At 36.1% G+C, this 6,645-nt stretch overlaps 1 long non-coding RNA gene across 1 annotated transcript; it reads left to right on the top strand.

Annotated features, from left to right (window-relative positions):
• The first annotated feature begins 2,905 nt into the window (after nucleotides 1-2,905).
• Nucleotides 2,906-3,869, top strand: LOC118433872. Its single transcript, XR_004833630.1, has 2 exons — nucleotides 2,906-3,551; nucleotides 3,619-3,869. It is a non-coding gene; the product is annotated as an uncharacterized LOC118433872 (long non-coding RNA).
• Nucleotides 3,870-6,645: the final 2,776 nt, after the last annotated feature.

Raw genomic sequence — 6,645 nt, 5'->3', positions numbered from 1 at the left:
CAATAAAATCGTATGGCTTCCATTAGACGCAGAATGTAATTAAGGGATAAAGGAGGACTAAAGTATTTACTTCTACGGCCGTTTTACTCCTCAGGTCTTGGCGCCGTTCTTTTCATTTCATTATTATATTACCTACTTACCCACCTACCTGATTGTCCACAACCAACCTATTATGTCACCCTTTACTGCATACATAAATGCTTATATGTACGCATGACTTTATCAATTCCGTACACAAATCTCTGGCTCACTGACTCGTTTAAGTTTTGTTAAAGATAACCTTTTCAGGAAAAGCGTGTCTACCTACAACTTTTTTTTGATTAACCAATATTATATTTAGATATTCATTGAGCATATGAAAATCAATCGTTGCGTAAAATATGCATATCTAAATATAATAAAAATAATTGGACAGTTTGAGTGTTAATGTGAAAGAACAGAGGTTCACTAACTACACTGACTGAAGGCAAGCTCAAAATTAGATGATGGTAGACAATCAAAATGATTTTAAAAGAAAAACTTACACTAGCCCAGAAAGTATTTTTTAAAAGGGTTAACAAGTTGCATAAAAATAAAGCTTTGCTGTTTAACTTTAAATTAAAAAAAAAATATTTCAACTCTTTCGAAACAACAAGGTTATTCAGTTGCCCCACGACTGCTACTACCCCTACTACAGTACATGCATATAAATATGTACATATACTGCATGTACATAAATATACGTAAACCAGTCTTTCGAAATAATGCTGTTGCGTTGCCACTGCTGTTGAAAAATAAAAATAATACATATGAACTCACGACATGAAGTTCGACTAATCTAATAACTTCATAAGAACAGAAAAGATTGTTAACTTTGCAGCAGCAACAGGAGATAAGGAAGAAGATTCCAATTGCATGCACGCATTCAGGATTTTTACATGAATTCTTTATCCACCAGTTTGACTCCTGGTCATTTGCTTGTTCCAAACCTTAGAAATGGGTCTGCGCTGGATTGTTGTGTAAATGAAGGCATACACAAGTTGCACGCATGTGATGAGGGAAAATAAGTAATCCGGCAACCATTCTACCGTGTACTCCGCTGTACTCAATACGTGTATAAATATGTTCCACTCACTATCCATCTCCACACGTTTTATCACATCCTAATATCAATTCTAATGAAAATAAATATGGATTAAACATACATTGCCACGTAATAATTATTATTGCGTGATGCGATCTCTACAATAATCTGAATTACAAAATGTTGGTCTCTTAATAGTAAGTAATATAATATCACATGTTAACAAAGAACAGTAGCAGTCCCAAAATGAACCCTGAACTCAAAGACCCTGTTGTTAATAAACTGGTAAAACAGTTCAGCTACATATGCATAAATAAATATCTACGCCAGCCTCATGCAAGTATTTACAATTTACATGCTTTACGTATCTCGTATGTATGTACGTGTGTATGTTTTGGGTATGAAAAATGTAGTAAATTGTAGGGAACAGGCTTTCAATAAAATTATACGGAGTTATCACGACACGGGAGTCACCACCCGAAATATGTTGTTTCCTTCTTTATACACAAACACTGACAAAACTTGAACATAAAATGCGACGAGTAAAATGTTAGAATAATATCATCAGACTACATATTTGGTGGCGTAATAATAGAAGCTGTTCATTTAGCGTAGCAAACTGCCTCCTTCCTCGCAGACAGGACGAGATGCATACATAAATGAGCGAAATTAAAATTAAGAGGAGCATATCGTGAATTAATTCAAGGTAAAACAGCATGAATAAGGTAAACATAGAGAAGCGCATATGTATTTAGATAATAATGATAATTTCTTGGAGGAGCACATATAAAATTAATGTGTCCTTTTCTACACACACAATATAGTGATGTACTTAAACACATTGTAGTCACATTGTTTGTGTAATAGCGTGCAGTTTCACGAATTGCGAATCATTCAATTATTTCACATGCAAAGTCTCACACTAACCAACTTCCGGTAGCACACATGCAACCCTTTTCCCCTCACGAAATGTCTGTTCTTATTGTTGTAACAGCAGCATTGATTCTCCAGTCAACGAAACCATGAATATTATCTCACACGGCATTCAACATCCACCAAATTAGCTACTTAAAGAGATACGTTACGTTAAACAGCTTCCAACAATTCATGTTTGTTAAACTTATATGCTCACCATTTATCCATAAACTAGCACTTCTTAACTATACACGACTTGTGCCTTTGTAGCTGGTGATTTTTACTCGTCTGTAAACGAAATTTATCACGACGTGAGTAACTTTTTGCTGCCCTTGCATTATATTCCTACCAAATGAATAGCCAATAGCTGAACACCACCACAGTGTATGAATATTAGTAGATCTGGATGTACATACATAAATTCGTATTAAATAAGTCATCATGCTTGTTGGTCAGCGCCTGCGACAGTAAAAAGTTTATCACATCCGTGTTTTGACCACAGTGTTGGATCATTTAAGTTATTAATGATAACTTAAATTATAATGAATTAGTTTTATGCACAAGTTGTTTGTGGAACTAGGATTATCAATGTCTAAAAATATCCGCACCCAGTTAAAAAACAAGGAAACGTCATCAAGACAATATGCACTGGTTTTTAAACCAATAATTAGTCCTCCCCATAACACTTTTGCATAACGAATGAATGAATGAACAAAAAGCAGCTTATTACTATTTCCAACGAGTGTCTGGAATACACTCATGTACATGAAAGTAAGTGGGATAATCTATCTTTTGAACTGGTAAGCAGCTATTTGCGACGAGAGTAATACTTATGACGAGTACGTGTACATAAATTTAGAATATCTACATACGTACATGTTCATACTTATCATGTACGAGCTACATACAAACGTATGGATTGATGTTGGTGTAATAAGACTAGATAAGCAATTTTGAATTTAACAGGTCGGATGAGCCGTTGATGCGAGGATCTCACCACGACCAACACCAGCGGAGAAACCACAAGAACCAGGGGGAAAGATAAGTCGGTTGTTTATTCTGGGTGAGTTTAAAGGGAGATCGTCGGTGCTCATTAACATGCAAGTTGAGTGGTTTTCTTGGGTGACTGGATGGAAGAAAACAATCTGAGAGTGAGCACAAGAGCATCAAGGCAACCACTCCTTGAGAAGTTTAGCAGGCAGGCAGGCAGCTATCTCAATATTTCTTGTTAACAGTGACACTGAGACGGAATGGTGAAGAAGCATCAACATCATCCAACATTCTCATCCTCGAGAGCCGTCCGTAGAGCCGTGTAGAGTGGATATTGAGACCATCCATAAGTTGTCATCAAGACTTCAACTCAACTTCAACTCCATTTATCTTCCTCGTCACGATTTCTTAAACATTGCACAATTTCAGCTCACCATCAACTTCTCCCAACACTAAATTTGGTCACCTTTTGAAAAATTACGTCCACACTTGACAAATGTGCACTCCGCTTTGGAATTGTCAGTCCACAGGAATTTGCTCTGTTTCACTCGACTGCAACCTAATTACCCAAAGAGGCAGCTATGTATATAGGATTTCATCAAATTACTTTGCATAGCAGCCCCACTCTAATTGATTTTCTGAAATTTAAGCAAACAAACTTGGACGCAGACGACGGGTGATTGATGGAACAATTGGGTGACAGACCGTTAAAAACGAGACCTGACGAACCAATTAATGCAATGGTACACACACAACATACTTGTAAATGCAACAATGGCTTTTCCTGTGCAGCCGCAATTCGAGCAACATTGATGAATTGTTTCTCTCTTTTTTTACAAATGTCAGAACTTGACGAGTGTTATTGGAGATGAAACTAATTAAAATGACAAATGACAATTTACTTTTAAAGTGGTCTTCATTGTACTCTAGCAGCTTATTGTTTGTCAACATACATACATATGCATACACAGGAATATTTACAAGAAGTTCGACAAACACTTGGATACGTGACACAATTTTGCTATAAATAACAAAGGTGATTAACATTTATGTAATACAGTCAGAGAGATCAATAGTTAACAATCTCTTTCATCAAAGATTAATCACAAGTAGGATATTTAATAATAACAGCAATGCCATGTCGCAATTTCATCACATGGAGGATCTAACCATTAATAATGTTGGAATAATTCACCTGCACATTGTCACACTATAATTGCGTTTATACACATGTACCTCTGTACGTATGTATGTATAAATGTGTGTTTAATGCGACGTTCTCCCAATAACACCACCAGCAACCACTCACTCGCGTCATCAGATATTCATTATAATTATAACTTTGGTATCACCAAACTGGTGACGTATAATTATCTTGTGAATTTGGCTAAAATATGACTCCATCTCGATCCGCTTTAATTCCATGCAATCAACCCAAAAGCTGAGAACAAAACAAGTAAATTTACTCCCTTGTTCCCATTAAAACTCATTTTTGCTGCACAAGTAAACCTGTCATGTCAAGAGAGAAATCATTTTCTTATTTTTGTATGATTATTTTAAATGTCTTTTCCATACAGAAATATTAAATAGCAAAGCAATGAATGCAAAGTGCCGTCATCAAATAAAGACGCTACCAAGAACAACTTGCTTAATTATATCAATAACAGCACAATCATCATCGCAATCATCATCTCTGCTTTTACTTGAGTAGAAGGAGTAGTAGTCGTAAGTAGTTTTAGTAAATGCTCTCATTTAGTTTACTCTCCATTACAACTAATCCCAAGCAAGAACACCCCGTCGTATCCACCTCTGCGTATGTATGTATGTATATACTATTAAGGAGCGCAAAATTACCCTGGAATAGGACCTGTGAACAGAATATTTTGAATGAGAAATTGGTCGATTTGCATAACGATATGGCCCAAACTGCATCAACGACTTTCTGGCATTTGTGGTTGTTTGGTGAAAACAAAACACCAATTGTATTATCCCAATTGGAGCATCGTTGGTAAATAGTTGTATACATGGAGCTGGCTGACAAGTCAACAAAGCTACTCTAAATATTTTTAGAGTTTGTGTAACGACTCCCAATTTTGAAAGTATCGTCAGTTGGTCGTTTACAGAATTGTTAATTGGGAAATAATTGTTTTTCGAGGCATGAATATGGATGACGAATAGAATTAGAGGATCCTCCACAACTACTGCTAGCTATTTATTATTGACAGCCAGATAGTAGTGAATACACGTGTATATATAAAGATATGTACGTAAATACTCTTTATATGTACAACAAGGATAAGGACGACATGGTAAATAATGTGTACTTTGGGTGTTTTAGTTGTTGGGACACAAGAGTCGAAATCTTTACAACGCTTGTATGCATGCATGTAATGCAAATGTGTACGAATGTATGACCAACGGAGCAAAAGAGAGACAATAGAGTTGCTTAATGTATTTAGTACCACCAATGAAGTTAATGAAGGTAATTAGAGCTCAAGATATGGAATACGCAACACATTTGTTTTTAAGCAATGAGTATAAATGTATCTGTATTGTCAATGTAATGTAGTGTGTTAAATGTGTGTGTACATATGTTAATAGAGTGGTTAGTGTGGCATCTGGGTAAACAAGGAAGGAAATGGTAAACGTAATAATAAATGAATAGGCGTCATGCTGATTATTTGTATGCAAATGGTTGTCGGCGGCATTCGAAGTCCATTATGTTAATGTAGGCTGCAATTACGACTTCTTCCACATCTCCCAAGGCACATTGCCACAAAAACCTGACAACAACACGGATCATGCGAATACTATTTGTACACATGTATTTAAATATCTCCATGCAGGAAACTCAGCACAACAATCGTCTCCATCTTATCACTGTGCAATTATGCTTGACTTTTATACATATTATGTTGTTTCCAGATAATTGCTGATAACGTTTAATCGCCTCCCTCTCTGTCAGGATACACATATTAAACTGATTCCAATCAGACGCATGTCCCCTTCGTAAATGTTATCAAAAAAATGAATCTCTTGATCTGTTCAAGTTCAGAATAGTATCGATCCCATCATTGACCACGGGAAGGAAAGGAATTACTCACTAATTCGAAAACAGGGGATTTCATTGAAACTAAAGCTAATAAAGTTTGAACACTTTTACGGGAATTAAGTATTTTTACGTTTGGCCGAGTGTTGTTGTAAGTCAAGGTAATTAGTTGTAAAGTAAAAACAAACAGCCGTCAAATGTGAATCTGAAGTTGGTCGAGAACAACACAGGTTAGAAGAACTAATAGCTGGAGAAATTGGGTGTTTGAGAATTTCTTGTTGCAAACATACCCGGATGATCATGTTTAATGGAACTCGAAACATGTTATTTTGCGTTTGGTTTCATGTGGAACGCTGGAAAATGAATCCGATGCCTTCAGCGACATGAATTTTTCCGTAGATATGCCAGTTTTCGAAGGTAAGAACATCGTGAGAACAAGGAAATATAATGACGGATAATTATAAAGTAACATTTTACTTCTCGCCAGGAGCCTGCGTATATTTTAATTGGGGCGGAGGTTGCGGTTAATATTTCATTTCATGTAAGCTTTTCTTTAAATGGGGCAGTTAATAATTGAAACGATGTTTTTGGGGAGGCTTTTGTTGATTGACAGCATAATCGTTCCCCC

The sequence above is a fragment of the Folsomia candida genome, unplaced genomic scaffold (assembly GCF_002217175.1).
Source record: "Folsomia candida strain VU population unplaced genomic scaffold, ASM221717v1 Fcan01_Sc001, whole genome shotgun sequence".
Classification (NCBI taxonomy): Eukaryota; Metazoa; Arthropoda; class Collembola; order Entomobryomorpha; family Isotomidae; genus Folsomia; species Folsomia candida.
Note: the sequence above shows the minus strand (reverse complement) of the source record. Positions and strands in the feature narration are given on the sequence as shown.